This window comes from Lactuca virosa, chromosome 2, assembly GCF_052849685.1.
Source record: "Lactuca virosa cultivar CGN04683 chromosome 2, Lactuca_virosa_CGN04683_v6, whole genome shotgun sequence".
In the NCBI taxonomy this organism is placed as follows: domain Eukaryota; kingdom Viridiplantae; phylum Streptophyta; class Magnoliopsida; order Asterales; family Asteraceae; genus Lactuca; species Lactuca virosa.
In genome coordinates, this window is record NC_136427.1 from 207,110,445 (window position 1) to 207,129,216 (window position 18,772).

The 18,772-nt window shown below is 34.4% G+C and overlaps 1 long non-coding RNA gene across 1 annotated transcript; it reads right to left on the minus strand.

Moving 5' to 3' along the window:
• Nucleotides 1-7,785: 7,785 nt before the first annotated feature.
• On the minus strand, nt 7,786-9,793 carry LOC145156747 (uncharacterized). Its single transcript, XR_013736898.1, has 3 exons — nt 9,069-9,793; nt 8,513-8,998; nt 7,786-8,302 (listed from the first exon to the last, which is right to left on the minus strand). It is a non-coding gene; the product is annotated as an uncharacterized LOC145156747 (long non-coding RNA).
• Between the last annotated feature and the right edge of the window lie 8,979 nt (nt 9,794-18,772).

The window sequence follows — 18,772 nt, forward strand, 5'->3', positions numbered from 1 at the left end:
CATGGTATCATAGCGTATTGCTTGATTACCCTTCAACCCTAAGTCGACATTACCTTCCTTGTCGACTGTTTGATCTCTCATCTCCATTCTTTCTTTATCTGTCTTCTTTTCTTTTTCTCCCTGTCATGTCTCTTCCCATGAATGACAAGCCTTCATCCACAATCAATATCAAGCATGCAGTTCCCTTTGTTCTGGACTTGGATCAGATGAACTATGATATTTGGAGAGAATTATTTGAAATTCATTGCATTGGGTATGGTGTAGATGATCATCTTTAGCCTCTAGTTACTACATCAGGCGATAAATATAAAGAGAAAGCTACTGAAGCATCTGCTGTTGCGAAGACCTCTTGGCTTCGTCCGGACTCCATCGTGAGATCATGGTTATATGGCACTCTCTCCATACCTCTTCTCAACATGATTTTTAAGAAGCAGGCAACAGCCTATGAAGTTTGGGAAAACCTTGAAAATGTTTTTCCTGATAACAAAGCGTCCAAGATTATTCAGTTAGAGCGAGAACTCAAAAACATCTCTCTTGGTAACTTGTCCATCACAGACTACTGTAACAAAATCAAATCTATTGTTGGTCAATTAGAACACATGGATGCCAAAGTTTCCGAAACTAACCTTGTCACATAGATGATTAATGGTATGTCTTCAAAGTTCTGGTATATTGCAATTAACCTCCAACACTGTGACCCACCTCCATCTTTCTGGGATGCTAGATTCCTTCTATTATGTGAAGAACAATAAATGGTGCAAGAAGAAAAACGTGATTCCCTAATCACTCATGTTGACAGTTCGTCATCCCCTCATGCCCTAACTGTGCAGAACCCCACAAACAACTCACCTTCATGGCAGCCGAACAACACCGGTGGTAGAGGTGGCTACCGTAGGGGTCGAAATGGTCGTTGTGGTGGTCGGGTGGGAGGACGCTACGGCGAGAGAAGCAACGGAGGTGGGTATCCCCATAGCGGTGGTTTGAATCAAGCTCCCTCTGGACCGAATCAAGCTCCTGGCGGTAACAATTTGACCTTCGATAATCAACCTCCTCGTCAAGGCACTTGGGTATGGACCTGCACTCCCCATCTTACCACCGGAGCCTAACTCTCATGGAATGTTTCCAAGCCCAAATGATCATCTCATTTACACAAGTGGGCGAAGATCTCATCGAGCCCATCAGAATACAAATTAGGAGTAGGATCAATTTTTTTCACCGGCCCAACACTCATTCTCTCAACCGCAGGCCTATTCAGCTCAAACTTAAAGTTCGGAGCCCACTACACTTCCGCAAATGTTTAATACCATGACGTTGAATGACCCGGGGAAAACCGATTGGTACATGGAAACTGGGGCCACCTCGCATATTCACTCGATTGCAGGTATACTTAAGTCTGTTTCAGATAAAACCAGTAATTTTTCATCTGTCTTAGTTGGTGATGGATCCTTAATTTTTGTTATAAAAATGGGACACACTACTCTTCCGCTTCCCAATCCTTATCGCACCTTAACTCTTCAAAACATTTTAATTAATCCTTCTATTATTAAAAATTTGATTTTTGTTCGTCGTTTTGTTTGTGAAAATAATTGTTCTATTGAATTTGATTCTTTTGGGTTTTCTGTGAAGGATTTCAAGACAAACAAATTCTCATCCGATGTGACAACACAAGTGATCTTTATCTTGTCACTTCTTCAAGTTCTCAAGCTTTCGTCTCCATTGCTCTGTCTGTTTGGCATCAACGTCTTGGTCATCATGGTCAACATATCCATAAGCACCTTGTTCAGAATCGTTTTATTTCATGTTCTCCTAATAAAGAGTCGACTTTGTGTCATGCATGTCAATTGGGTAAACAATTCAAATTACCATTTAGCACTTCTAGTTCTGTTTCTCAATTTCCGTTTGAATTAATTCATTCTGATGTATGGACATCTCCCATTGAAAGTTTGAGTGGTATTAAATATTATGTTATTTTCTTGGATGAATTTTCTCATTACGTTTGGGTTTATCCTATCCGTTCCAAATCTGATGTGTTTGACAAATTCATGCACTTTCAAAATTTTGTTCACAACCAATTTCAAACGGACATAAAGTCTTTTCAATGTGACAATGGCAGTGAGTACGACAATCATAAATTTCACACTCTCTTTTCTCAAAACGGCATTCTTTTTCATTTTTCATGTTCTTACACCTCTCAACAAAACGGAAAAGACGAACGCATGCTACGCACCTTAAATAATACCATTCATACTCTTTTGTTTCATGCTCGGCTTCCTCCCACATTCTGGACTGAAGCCCTTCATATGGTTGCTCACATCCTCAATATCTTTCCTTCTACTACTCTCCACAATGTCACTCCGTTCTATAAACTATATAATAAACACCCCTATTATGACCATCTTCGTGTATTTAGGTGTCTCTGTTATCCTCATATCAATGCCACTCATAAACTTGATCCATGATCAACTCCATGCATCTTCCTTGGTTATCCTACCAATTATAGAGGATACCGTTGTCTCAACCTTGACACAAATAAGATCATCATCTCTCGTCATGTTGTCTTTGATGAAACTATTCTTCCTTTTGGATCAATGACACCAAACCAAGCTCCCTCCTACACCTTTTTAGAGGACTCTACATCTTCACATCCTCTATCTACTACCTTAACTCCACGCCTTTCTCATACTCATAATACCTCGTCTGAGAATTTCAGTCCTACTCCCAGTCCTATACCGACTCCTTCGCCCACTTCTCACACCCTCTCTTGCCCTCAAATATTAATCATGCAACCCCTACACATGGTCCCTCTTCGCCACCTACCTCTACTCATTTGGAACCCACCTCACAGTCATCTACCATCTTCAATGACAGTCCATCTCCTATACCTCAACCTTTACACCCAATGCTCACTCGTAGCAAGCAGGGCATTTTTAAACCCATATGTAAATTAAACTTACATGTCGATACCTCATCTCCTGTTCCATAAAATTATTTATATTCTTTTAAGGATCCAAATTGGCTTAATTCCATGACTGATGAATATATTGTGCTTATCTCTAATCAGACTTGGGTACTTGTTCCAAGACCACCTGATGCTAACATTGTTAATTGTATTTGGTTGTTCAAGAAGAAAATCAATGCCGATGGCTCCTTATCACGTTATAAAGCGCGTCTTGTCGCTAATGGTCGTAGTCAGCGACCCGGTATTGATTGTGACGAGACTTTTAGTCCAGTGGTCAAACCTGCTACCATTCGTACAGTTCTTAGTATTGTTGTCACTCATCAGTGGCCTATTCGACAGCTTGATGTTAAAAATGCATTCCTACATGGTCATCTACATGAAATAGTCTATAGGCATCAGCCTCCGGGTTTTCGTGATCCCTCTTGTCCTGACTATGTTTGTCTGCTTCAGCGGTCCTTATATGGTCTCAAGCAAGCACCACGTGCTTGGTTTCACCGGTTTTCCACCTTCATTTCCTGCATTGTTTTTGTTCACAGTAGATGTGACTCATCTTTATTTATTTATCGTCATGGTACTCACGTGGAATCTCTGTTGCTATATGTGGATGATATTGCCCTAACAGGCTCATCGACTCAGCTTTTGTCTCACATCACTTCTCTATTGAGCACCGAGTTTTCTATGACAGGCCTTGGATATCTTCACTATTTTTTGGACATCTCGGTCTCTCGCTCAGCTGATGGGTTGTTTTTATCTCAACAACAATATGCTATTGAGATTCTTGACAGGGCTTCCATGACCAACTGTAAACTTGCATCTACTCCGGCTAACTTATCAGCTAAGCTTGATGGCACTGGTACTCTTGTTGTTGATCCTACCTTATATAGAAGTTTGGCAGGCGCGTTACAATATTTGACATTTACTCGACCCGATATCACTTATGTTGTTCAGCAGATTTATTTATACATGCATGACCCAAGGGAACCTCATTTTATTGCTCTCAAGCGCATCGTGCGCTATATTAGAGGTACCACGACTCATGGTCTTCAGTTATTTACCTCTCACAGTCGCACGCTCACTGCTTATTCTGATGCTGACTGGGGTGGATGTCCTATCACACGACGATCTACATCGGGTTATTGTGTCTTTTTAGGACGCAATGTTCTCTCCTGGTCATCCAAACGTCAGAACACGACCTCGAGGTCCAGTGCTAAAGTTGAATATCGGGGTGTTGCTAATGTTGTGGTGGACACTTGTTGGCTTCTTAATCTTCTTATTAACCTTCATTATATGCCAGACAAGGCTACCATTGTCTACTGTGATAATGTTAGCGTTGTTTATATGTCATCCAACCCGGTTCAACATCAACGTACGAAGCATATTGAAATTGATTTGCACTTTGTTCGAGACAAAGTTTCCATCGGCCATGTTCGTTTTCTTCAGGTTCCATCTTCTTCTAAGTATGCGGATAATTTTACAAAGAGCCTTCCATCGCCATTGTTTCTTGATTTCCGGTCCACTACGAAGCAATGTACTTTTGTAAAATGCCATGATTGAACTTTTTGTTCATTTTTTATTCTGCCAAATGATATCAAAGATAAATATGGTTAAATTTAAGAGTCTTCCAAATACAATAGTACAACCAGAATAAACATTACATACGTGTCTATAGCTGTAATCGTAACTAAATGCTACCTACACACACAATATTTGTTTCTTCTTAAAGCCAATTCATAATATTTTGACACACATAATAAAAGGTACATGACCATAAGTAACCAATACTAACTTGTTTTATTTTCTTGCGTTAACTAAGTACAACTAGTACAGAACCGCCCTATGGACACACAAATATTTAGTGTGACCATATGTATCACCCTTTAGCTACTTTTTCTGTTATGTGGATAAAAAGTCACCAGGTTATAAACACACATACAACTAACTCATGTCACGATACGTTTATCTACTGTCTCTCATAAAAAAAGTATGACAATCTTAATCGATACATGTGGCTGATTGTGACCTATGGCCTCAGTGGTCGAGTGTGACTAATATTTGTCACATTTGGTATAATTAAGTGTGGTTAAAGTTTTGATTATCTATATAATGGCCACACAAACTAATTTAAATGTATCCAAAAACAGTCTCTAAATTTTTTTAGTGACCTTTGGCCACACTTTTAATAAAAAGTGTCACAAGCCGTTTTTCGGAAAGTGTGACCGTAGGTCATATTTGTACTAGTGAATTCTACTACGGTATATGTTTCGGGGAGTTGCAACAAAACTTGTTGAAAATTATATCATGTATACAACAAACATAACATATGCAAATATGTTAAAGTATTCCTATAATATGATAAATGTATATGACAAAATAATATAAAGTGTTAGTGAGAAGAATTTTTTTTATGGATAAATACATATGTTAAAAGTTATAAGTTACAGGGATTAGATATGATTTTTTAAAACTAAATGGTGTTGAAGATATTTCAGAAATAAAGAAGTGTTGGCTTACATAAAAAAAATGCTCATTTTCTACTTGTGTTAAAAGAAATATAAAACTTTAAAATATTTTCGGGACATTGTTTATTTTTGTAAAGATGATCTAACATTTAAAGAGAAAATGAACAAAATAGCCAATTTTTAAAAGCTTTTACCATAAAATACACACAAAAATGGGAAACGGCATAAATTACTAAAATTTTCACTAATGACCATCTTTATAGGTCATAATTCAATAACTCCATCATATTTATAGGTCTTAATCTCATGAATAAGTTATATATTTCATAAATAACTTGAGTATATGTCTTAATCCATCAACACATAAGCTCAATTTCACTTATCTATCAGATCAACCAAAGTAGGGTTTATATTACTCTTATCATTTTCAACTAATTAACCATGATTTTGAAATATAATCTTTGAATTATGATTACTAAGTCTACTTACAACAACATCACTAAGCTTTCTTTCCATGGAAGCATACAAGAACAAGGTTTCATCACTCTTTCAAATCCCACCATGAAAGCATCAATTAAGCTTGGTAAGAACATGATATTACCTTTAATTAGACCCGCCAATTTGATATACGACATGATTAACATGATACGAGTTTTCTCTGTGATTAGAAATTTGTGTTTCGTGTTTATTTGTGTGACACGTATTTTAATTCGTGTTTCATGTCTTACACATGTCAAGCATGACCTTTACCTATTTAATTAAAGACATAAGATACGAAACAAATTCATGTCGACAGGGGACACATATAAATACGTATAAACATATATATATTCATGTAAATTCATATTTTCTCATATCAACATGTGACACATATAAACACATATATTAAACAAAATAAACCCTAATAGAAGATCTTTAAACCCAAAAATATATGCAAAAAGAAAGCACTTATTATATCTAGAAAAATCATATGTAATCAGTAGACAAAAGAAGTAGAAAAATATTTGCCATATTATTCAAGTAATCATCATAAATCATACGACATATATGTATGTCTCTTCATGAATTAATTTGTGTTTATTAGGATAGTACCTCAGTTTTGACCTTCACAATCAGGGGCGGACACAGGATTTCACAATAAGGGTTGCACGGGAAAGTCAGGGGTTGCATGATAGTAGAAAAAATAAAAAAAATTCAAAAATTTTTCCTCTGCGGCCAGAAAAGTCAGTGGTTGTTGGCGTCACCCTGGGGTGCCACCCTGGACCCCCCCTAAATCCGCCCTTGTTCACAATCAAAACAACATTGATTTAAATTTACTACTTCTTATAGCATTGTACTTTTTATTGTGCTTATTATAGTTATGTACTTTAGTTTGCTACTAATCATAACATTCTATTCCATTTTAGTATCAAAAGTACATGGAAGTGACAATTAAAAGAGATGCCAAAAAATTATGTTCACAGCTTGTTAAAGCATGGTGCTTATTATAGCAACGTACTAGTGTTGTAGAGATCTCGACTAGTCCCCAATTAATCACAAGGTGGTATGCTGCTGACTAGGCGACACTATGCCATTAATCCATACTTAGATAATTTATGAAGTTGTCGAAACCGATGAATTTTGAACATCTTGATCGAAGTTCCATTAAAATAAAAACTATTTAAGGAAGTATTAGTGTTGTATAATTCATATTAACTTCTTTTGTTATAATATTAGTCATATTTACCTACTTTGTTATAATATTAGTTATGTTTGTTTTAAAAAAATTTAACTGATTTACAATTTGAGGTCCTCGACTAATCCTTTGTTGCTAGTCGACCGACTTAATGTCATCTACGATTTTTGCAACCTTGCTATTAGAAATAACGCTTTGTGCGCATTCACAATGGAATGATGTCAAAGGGATAAATTTCAGCCTTGAATTATTTTGCAAATTTTGAAATTTTAACTTGATCTTGCATTTGTGAAGACAAAAATACGTACTTGAATCAACTCAGGATGGTATCTACATATAATACAACAACACATTTTGAAGATATTTAGCGATATATATACATCACCATCCACTGCTCTACGTAATTAGGTATTGGCTAATGGGAAGACATGTTTTATCAACAAATTTTAGCGGGACAAATAAGATACGCTTAATACTCAATGATTCAGTAAGTAATAGACTAAAAAGGTTAAAAAATCAAATTTTATCATTTCTTTTTTTACCAACTTAAAATTATCTTCACATGTATAGAGAATGGATCATGTTGCTATTGATCAACCTAGATGATATTAAATAAGAAATGTAGGCATTTATTTTATAAAAACTGTTAAAATTATAACACCATCATAAAAAAAACAAAAACAACTGGATTTTCTAAAATGATTCGAAATCATAAAGTTGATGAGGTCACAAGTGAAGAGGATCATCCAACAGCAACAACAGACGGAGACATGCATAGCAGATTATTATTGATAAATAGGAAGGAATTGGTTGCAAAACACTTCGGGGATTATACCTTTAATGGAACCGATAAAACAGAATTTCTCGTGCCAGACAAACATTGCTCCGTACTCCAATGTGTTAGTTCATATGCCTAGCGTACGTCTTCTTGCATGTATTTGAAAAAAGTGGATCAAATAAAAGATAAAGTGTAAATTAACGAAAAAAAACATATTTTTTTTGTAATCAAGTCACAGTTGGTTTATGCCTCTGATGATGATATAGCTACTCCATTGGTCTTTGTCAACCCAGGCCACCATCATACTGGAAATTGTCGAATACTTTGCCTCGAATGGATTGCTAATGTTGATGTTCAAAGCAAACCTCTTCCTTCTTCATACTATTATTACCAGGCTTCCCGTCAATATAGAAAGAAATAAATATAATTTCCTGAAAATTAAGAAAAATATATATTTTCATTTGAAGAATACATTCATTTCAGTTTAAAAGATGCATATATATATGTAAGCATTATATAACGTGGTAGAAAGGGTCGAAATTTAATTTAGATACCAATTGAAAAGATAAAAATAGGCATGAAAGAAGTAATACAGACTATAGTATAACTGTAGATGTGTTCATCAGCATAGAAATCCTTACATTTATTAAGATATGGAAATCGAAGATGATGGTCATGTCACAATATATCCAATATGAACCCCTAATGACTTTCCTTCACTCTGCACAAAAACATGGGTTGCCTTTCCATGGTTACACTCTGCACAAAAAAAAACATGTCTTATCTTTCCGTGGTTACACATCTGAATTATGTTACTCTGATTATTATCATCCTTCCCAATTCAAGTTCCATAAGCAGATCCTCAGATTGCAAAAGAGAAAGTCACTTTAACTGGTTTGTTTATTATAGCAGCATCCTTCAGAGAATCCAGCCTATACACCTTGTAAAAAGAGAAAGATAATAATTTATAACATAGAAACACCTAAAGTCATTCCAAAAAAAAAAGAAAAAAATCAGTCGGGCAAAGGAGGAGAGGAGTAATAATCATCCTTATAAAAAAAGACATTTCAAATATCGAACTACAATCGTCATTGTTGTTAGTGGAAGAATATGAGGGTGAGGAGGACCTGGCAATGGAAAGATAATTAGCACAATATTACAAATAACAGTTTGTAAAATTCTATAGACAAAACTTACCAAATTAATGATTAACAACACCAAGCTGTCAAGATTAATTTAAAGAAACCAACAATCAAACACTTGGCATACATGAAGAGATTCAAAAAAATGAAAAAAAAACCATTTGTCAGACATGAAAAGAAAAAGGAAACTGGTATTCAATATGCAAGAACCTCTGTTCTTATAATGAGAAGCCCCAACTGCATATTTATCATTAAGTTTATAAAAAAGTTATCTTGTTAATTTCCTATGCTACAGCACTCCAAGAAAGACCCAATAATTGGACTTTGCTATATATTGGACCCAACATAAAGCAGTTTTGAAATCACTTGTAATTAACAGCTATCAACGGAAAAACACAAAACCTCTGTACAAAAAGATGCAGACTCATTTAAATAATCGAAACATGCAACTTCAAGCATACATCATCAATACACATATAAAAGAGAAAGTAGAAAAACACATTTAAAAGAAACCAATCAGACTATAATTAACAGCTATCAACGGAAAAACACAAAACCTCAGTACAAAAAGAAACCAATCAGACTGTAATTAACAGCTTAAAAGAAACCAATCAGACTGTAATTAACAGCTATCAACGGAAAAACACAAAACCTCAGTACAAGATGCAGACTCATTTAAATAATCGAAACATGCAACTTCAAGCATACATCATCAATACACATATAAAAGAGAAAGTAGAGGCGGCAAGAAGGGAGCAGGAGAGCTGTCGCAAGCGTAGGTGGGGCGAGATGAATATCAACGAAACTATTCATCAGTAAATGTTTAAGTATTTATAATTTCTGACTTTTCGTAGGCTAATCAAAATTTACTACTTTAATAAATAGAAGGATGGGGCTAAACATATCACATAAGCTGCTGAAGCACAACTTCTTATAAGAAAACTCGGCTCTTCTAAACCAAGAGTCCCAGGTTCAAGTCCTGGCAGCGGCATAAACCATTTTTTTTAACAAACTCTCGTTTCTCTACCATTTTAGCTACATATTTCTTATAATCATTTTCTTTTTTATTTTCTGAATAACAAAGTATATTATAAGTATTTTTGTAACCATTTTTTTTAACAAACTCTCGTTTCTCTACCATTTTAGCTACATATTTCTTATAATCATTTTCTTTTTTATTTTCTGAATAACAAAGTATATTATAAGTATTTTTGTCATAATTAATATATTTAGATTGTATTTGAATTGGAAGTACATATAAATTTTAAAACAAAACAATGGAAAATATGTTGTATGTAGTGTATGTACACACTAAAGTACTAATTTTCAACACATTTAACTTTAATTAATAGATGTTTCTCCTTAGTCCTTGTCATTTAAATCACATGTAAAAATAAGTTTAGCTTATTATGACATTCTTAATGAAGGCAAAAAACATGCGCATTACTCTTGCACTTTTATAACAAAACAACTATTACAAATTATTTAAGATATATTACTTTGTAACTCCTGATTGTCTTTTCGAATTTTAGCAAGTATAATTAATGATTTGCTTTGCAACAATACCTAAATATGATGGTGATGAAAATAATTCACACTTGTTTATCTCTTTCGTACTCTTTTCATATCTTCTTGAATTTTAGCAAGTATAATTATTAGTTAAGAATAATACCCTAAATACCATGACGATGAAAATAATCCATACATCTTTATGTGTTTTACGGTGTTTTCATATGTAACGGCCTAAAAAATGAAATATTCATATATTTACTTGTCAAATTTGAAGTGCCAATCACTCCTCCTACTTTGGGGACCATGTGCAATTTAAGAAACTTTAGGTCTTAGAATTCAAAACTAATAAAGACAAATTCATAACCAATATTGTCAAAATCATAAATAACGTTAAAATGTACATTCTGAAATTAAGTAATATGAGCGGTTGATTTTCAAATTGTTCTTCTTTAAGGAACCTAGTTCCTTTTAAATAAGAGATTAAAAATTTAATACAGATAACCTCTTATATATTAATAAGCTTGGAAAAATCAAACAATGGTATGGGAAAAGATACAAGCCAATTTGTAAACGAAGTGGCCTTTATAATTCATAAAAATTAGAAAATACAAAATAATGGCTTTTTGATTAAAAATTAGAAAAATATTTAAGTATGTCGCTAATCTAGCTTTTATGGGCCTGATGCCGTTGAAGGCCATGTACTGTCACACACCCGTGACATTGCCCTCATGCCAATTCTAGTATATTTATAGGGTAAGGGGGTGCGTCGCGCCTAGAGGGTGAGGTGTCTCCATCGAAATCGTGCCACGTGTCGTCGTCTTCTTCGCCTATGTCCTTCCTTCTGGAAGGTGCAAAGTGTCATTATGTGGTGGTGCCACGTGTCACGCCCACGTTGAGCCATGTCAACTTATCTCTCAGAGAGGCGGAAGGCGGCCTTCTGACATGCCATGTGGCGCACTCTGGTGCTGCTACATCACCCTCAGCGGGTGTTTTCGCGAATCTTCGAACTGCCATAAATTTCGCATACGAACTCTGTTTTCAGCGTTCTTTATATGCACGCTCTTGGTTGTACGATTACTACGAATTTTGTTTAAATTGATTAGGCTAATAAGAAACCTATGTAAAATTCACTTTTTACGACGCACACAGTCGTGTCGGTTTAATCATGAAATTTCGAAGAAGAATAATTTCTTCATACGAAGTCGGATTTTAGAGTTCTTTATATATACGGAATCATTGTCACATATAATATAACTTTGGTTAAGATTATTTATACTGAATAACCTTCCATCAAAATGTTGTTTTATCGCATATTATATCTTAATTGCCTAACCCGAATATGCGGACGTTACACTCAAGAAGGTGATGAAGCCTGAAAATGTCGAAACCTAGGTTAAATGCTCTTAAAGAGACCAAAATAATTAGGACATAAGCCTAAACACAAACACGGAAATTGTCGTTGTGACACCTTAAATGTCGCGTCGAGAAGGTCCTGATCCAGCAAGGCCCTCAGCTTAAGCCAAACTGCTTCCAGCCCAAAACTAACCCTTATAGTCTAAAGCCTTATTCTCTTAGCCCACAAACCTCATTCCTTTAGGTCTAAAACTTCTTCCATTAAAGCTCGAGACCTTCTCTTGATCAAATTAAAGTTTATCTTTATGAATATGGAAACATCCCAAAACCGGATGTTACAAAAGCATCAAGAAATCTTGGTAAGAACATGATATTACCTTTAATTAGACCCTCCAATTTGATACACGATACGATTAACACTATACGAGTTTTCTGTGTGCGTGTTTTAGAAATTTTAGTTTCGTGTTGACACGTATTTTAAATTTGTGTTTCGTGTCTTACACATGTTAAACATGAATTTACCTATTTAAACACGTTCAAGAAATGAAACAAATTTGTGTCGACATGGGACACCAACTTTATAATCACAACTCAAGATACAACTAATTTTTGTTTCAACTTAATTCAACAATTCCACCATAATTATAAGGCTTAATCTCATGATTAAAACTAGTTATACTTCACGAATAACTTGTGTATAAGTCTTAATCCATCAATACATAAGCTCAATTTCACTTATCTATCAAATCACCTAAACTATGGTTTATAGTAATCTTCTCATTTTCAACTAATTAACCATGAATTTGAAATATAGCTCTTGAAATTAGGTGTGTTGAAAATACCCGATACCCGATTACCCGACCCGGCCCGTTTTGAATTCGGGTAGATCGGGTCGGGTAAATCGGGTATCGGGTTTGAAAATTCGGGTAACCGGGTAACCCGATATTTAAATAGGTCGGGTATTGGGTAGGTTTAAAAAAATTCGGGTATACCCAAATACCCGATTAAAAAAAATCTAAGTAATACACTAGTTATAATAACTATTAAAGTTGTATCATTATTTTACATAATTATTGTTTCTTATAGTTTAAACCAAATGTTATATGGCTTCACTATTTGAACGGTATATAGTAAATACAAAAGAAATTGTTGAAAATGAAATGGAGTTTTGAACAGAAGGTTACAACAAACATAAACAAATATAATGAAAATGAATGAGATGTTAGATTCCCCTACTTGAAATATGATTACCAAGCCTTATTACAACAACATCAATATATTTTATTTCCATAGAAGCATACAAGAACGGGGTTTCATCACTCTTTCAAATCCCACCATGAAAGCATCAAGTAAGCTTGGTAATAACACGATATTACCTTTAAATAGACCCGCCAATTTGATACATGACACGATTAATACGATATGAGTTTTCCGTGTACGTGTTTTAGAAATTCATGTTTCATGTTTATTCGTGTAGAAACATATTTTAAATTCTTGTTTCATGTCTTACATATATCAAACATGAATTTACCTATTTAAATATGTATAAGAAACAAAAAACAATTGTGTCCACACATGAAACGTATAAATACGTATAAACACATATATTCATGTAAATTCTTGTTTTTTGTATCGACAGGTGACACATATAAACACATATAACAAAAAAATAAACTTCTACTGATGATCTTTGAATCCAAAAATATATGAAAAAGAAAGTACATTGCTATATCTAGAAACAATCATGTGTGATCAGTAGACAAAAGAAGTATAAAAATACTTTGCCATATTATTCAAGTAATCATCATAAATCATATGACATATCCCTCGTATGTCTCTCCTTAATTTGTGCTTATTAGTATAGTACTTCAGTTTTAACCTTCATAAACAAAACAGCATTGAACTTAAATTTAATACTTTTTATTGTGCTTAGTATAGTTATATACTTTAGTTTACTGTTAATCATAACATTCTAATCCAATACATTTTAGTATCAAAAGTAAATGGAAATGACTAAAGTGATGCCAAAAAATTATGTGTATTGCATTTAAAGCATTGTTCTTATTATAGCAATGTACTTTAGTTTAGTTATTATAATAACATTCCAGTTATATACATTTAACTATCTGAAATGACAATGTACTTTGACTGATATAATATTTTACCCCTAAGTTGACTTTTGATGTTGATTTGAGATGGTACGGATTTATATATTGGTGTATGAACCACGGTGTTTATTCATACATCGTCCATGATGTCCAACCCTGGGATCGTACTCACTAGGCTCCCCATAGCCTAATCCACTTGTTGATAAATTGTTACGGGTTAGTAGATATTGTCAGAAGATTAGAAGACTCATAAGCTATGGATATTTAGAAGACCTTAGGTTTGTAATATCTTCTTAAACCTTTTCTTTTATATATGTTGTAGCACTCTCGCATGATTTGTTGTATTGAACCACTAAATGTTTTTGGAAAATTTTAATTGGGACTGATATCTGCGCTTGAAGTCTGTAAAGTATATGAATTAAACTTTGGAAATCATTTTTCCGCAAACTAAAACTCTGAAATTGTTTTGAAAGATTTTATTAAAGACTGATTCAAATAGGCCCATGTGAAGGGTGTTATATTTTCATATTTCTTTATAATAATGATTCTTTATAATAATAGTTTTACCTGATTAACAACAACCACTCAATTTTTTCTAACTTATGATAATTTATTGTATGATTGATTTAATTGAAACGTTTTGTGTATATAAAAACCTTGAAATGTTTTACTTATATTTGATTTTATTTTCTTTTTGGTTACTTACATATGATTTTCTTACTTTTCATTTTTTGTTTTCTAGAATAGATGAAAATGGAAAAAAAAAATGTATATATATATATATATATATATATATATATATATATATATATATATATATATATGTATGTTCAAATGAGAACAAAATGGTATTTGAGAACATTTGAGAACAAAAAAAGGCGCATCGTTTAAGTTTTAACGAAGAGAGGGGCTTATGTGTAATTTAACCTTTCATGTGTCTTGCTTCTGCAAGCACAGAACAAGCGACACTCCACTTTGATGTTTCCCTCCGCCCAGCACCACCTCCTCCCGCTATGCCTCTCCAACAGCGACCCCACCTTGTGCCTTTCTTCTTCCTGATATATACATCTCATCTGAATCAATCGCCAATGGTCGTGATGTTTTCTACGGTTCCAGCCTCTTCATTTGGATCCCTAACCTCACTATGAAGCGTCTCTACTACAACAAAACGATGATTTTGAGTAAGTTATCCATTTTAGACATTCAAATTTGCTCGATTACAAATTGTTGGAGGGATGGCGACGGGATTCCAACTCAAAACTGTCATCTCCAATCGATTTCATTGGGCTTATGGTGTACTTGCGGTTTCCACACCATATACTCCTAGCTCAACTTCACTCATCATGGAAACCAGGTACATCTATCTGTGCTCTCCTAATACTTACCTTAAGCTTATCACTCAATAAAACTATTGTTTACTGAAATAAGAAGTCCATTGTTCCAAATCGATAATCGATTTCAACAGACCGATGCAATATATTGTTTACACGATTTAGAAAACTATCGAATACATGAAGTATATAAGTAAGCAGAACTCTAATTGTGCATAGATACTGTACGTACTTTTGTTAGAAGTATTTATTGTTATCCATTTGAGACATTCAAGTTTGTGACAGCTTATAGATTTTTTTATGAACACCAAGTGTTCAATGAAATGCCTCAATGAAAAAACCTCCACAAATAAATCAAGAACAAGGTGGTTGTTCATATGCCTATCGTACGTCTTCTTGCATGTATTTGAAAAGAAGGGTATCATATAAAAGATAAAGTGTAAATTAATGAAAAGAAACATATTTTTTTTGTAATCAAGTCATACTTAGTTTATGCCTCTGATGATGATATAGGTACTCCATTAGTCTTTGTCAACCCAGGCCACCATCATACAATACGTTTACTGGAAATTGTCGAATACTTTCCCTCAAATGGATTGCTAATGTTGATGTTCAAAGCAAACCTTTTCCTTCATCATACTATTATTACCAGGCTTCCCGTCAATATAGAAAGAAATAAATATAATTTCCTGAAAATTAAGAAAAATATATATTTTTTCATTCGAAGAATACATCCATTTCAGTTTAAAACATGCATATATATATATATATATATATATATATATATATATATATATATATATATATATATATATATATATATATGTATATATATAACATATTAACATGGTAGAAAGGATCGAAATTTAATCTAGATACCAATTGAAAAGATAAAAATAGGCATGTGTGACGACCCAAAAATCCAGGGTAAAAATTTCATTTTTAATATAGCTAAAACATTGATACCATTTATTTCATACATTTCAAATCATCATTAAGTAAAACATTTATCATAGTTCATCCCAAAATCATTCATTGAGGAAGTCATAGGTGTGTGCACTGCGATCAATCTGAGCCCTTCTTTTCCAAATCAATGATACCTGAAACCAATAAACAAAAATGTAAGCACGAAGCTTCGTGAGTTCCCCAGAGCATACCCCACACAATCCACATAACCACATAATCCATACCAGCTATAACAGCTACATAAACCATATCAATCACATATCCATATCAATCACATAGCCATGCATATAAACATATACGGATGTCGTGGGCTCCCCCCAGGGTCTTACTCCAGGATGCCATGGGCTCCCCCCATAGTCTTACACCTAAGTGTCATGGGCTCCCCCCTGGTCTTCAATAAGAAAAGTCATGGGCTCTCCACATGATCTTACGTCCAAGTATCATGGGCTCCCCCATGGTCTTTAATAGGAAAGCCATGGGCTCTCCACATGGTCTTACATCCGGGTTCCATGGGCTCGCCCCATGGTCTTCCATGCAAGTATCACAAAGACAACTAGCATACCACAAACCACATAGTCAATAGCATACCACATAATTGATGGGTTTGAGCCAAAAGAACATCCTATATGCTCATACAAACCCTAATGCTCGGATCTATGTTTCTCTATTGTACATGCAATTCATCCAAGACTCAAGAACCCTAATCTAGCATATGCATTTCGAAATTATCACATAAGATCAGATCTAGATGATTACCTGTTCTTCAATGGCTTGAATCTTCTTGTCTTTGGAGCTTAAAGTCACAAGTGTCATTCCTCTAATGGCTTACAAACACCACAAGCAAGAGAATGAAGTATGAGAGAGAGGGAAGAGAGGAAAAATCAGCTCTAGGGTTCCTTAGAATCAAGTGTAGCCGATTTCACTTGCCCTAGGGGTCCTTATATACTTGTGTTGCTAGGGTTTCAGTCCAAAACCCTAATGGATAGCTTAGGCCTTAAGCAGTCCAAGGAACCTTCTGGAATAAAGCCCCTTTGGACGAAATTGGATGCCCAAGCCTCCAAGATTTCGTCCACCCTTATTCCTTAGGGTTTCCCAGCCCAAATTCAACTATCATACATTTGACAGTTTTAGTCCCCTTAATTTAATTAATTTCTTTTAGTCACAAAACTAACTATCAATTAATTCTTGACTAATATTAATTAAACAATATGATTTCTCCTTTAATATATTATTCATATAATATATTAATAAATCATAATTAATCCTCTCTCTCCATAAATCATCCTATCAAGGTGCTTTGGTGAAGGCAACCCAAAAGGACCATGCACAACCGGGTCAAGTACATACCAAATATAGTTACGGGCTTAGACACTAATCCAGCAGTCTCCCACTTGGATAAGTCTAGTAACTATAATGTAAGTACAATCCGATTAGCAATCGTAGCTCTCAAAAACGTTGTCGAACTCTAATCTTATCAGCAACCTGTCCTTTAGATAAGGGATCATATATTCCTCCATTCTAGATATCGTATAGACATGAGACATTGATTATAATCATTCTCTCAGTCTATGTGTTGTTTCCCGATTTCCGATTTATGACAACTGAACATACTACAATTGAACACATCAACTCAGTCCCGGCTTGGCCAAGCGCTTAGGTGTCATCACTAAATCATCGAGGGGCCCACAGATATCGCTTTTATCCCACTTTGGGTAAAGGAACGGATAAACTTCGACTCAATGCTCACTTGTACTCACTCACCGAATCACACACAACAATACGTTTTATAACACCAAGTCAGTGGTGCGTTTACATATTATCAATGTGTAACCGACTCGCAAGATACAACTCACACATCTCGGTTTCAAGAATATAAGATATTATCGTCTCACCAATCACTCGTGACAAAATCCATGAAGCGATCCAAGTAAGCGTGGGTTTAATCCAATACTCTAATCTTATAGCAGCACTCATGAACTCTGTTGCAAACTTGTGCTATGACTAAACGCTTTAGACAATCTACAGACGGATTCATGATAGTCTTCTTTCATACCTACTTCCAAAGTACGAGTGTGGAGGGTTTGAATAATCTTATTATTCGGAAGTCAAAACATGCAAAGTGAAACACAAGAATAATACTAATCCTATATGGCCCCAAACCTTTGAGTATAAATAAAACACTTTTTATTTAATCACCATATTTATTACTCATTATTTGTTGTTTCGGGTAATCAACTTCTTACTTGAATTATAACAACAATTGTTCCATGCTCTTAGCATGCACACTATGTTTACCTATGGTCCTTACTTTGTGAAACAGATCAATTGAAAACATTTCTAATGATTCTCATTTCACAATCTCTAATCCTTATCGTTAGTGTAAGAACACAAAATTCTCACAACTAGCAGAATATGTTAGATTCTAACATTTTATGCAATGATCCTTTTGTAATTTTATTGCACAAAAGTAACCAAGACTTTGCCAATGA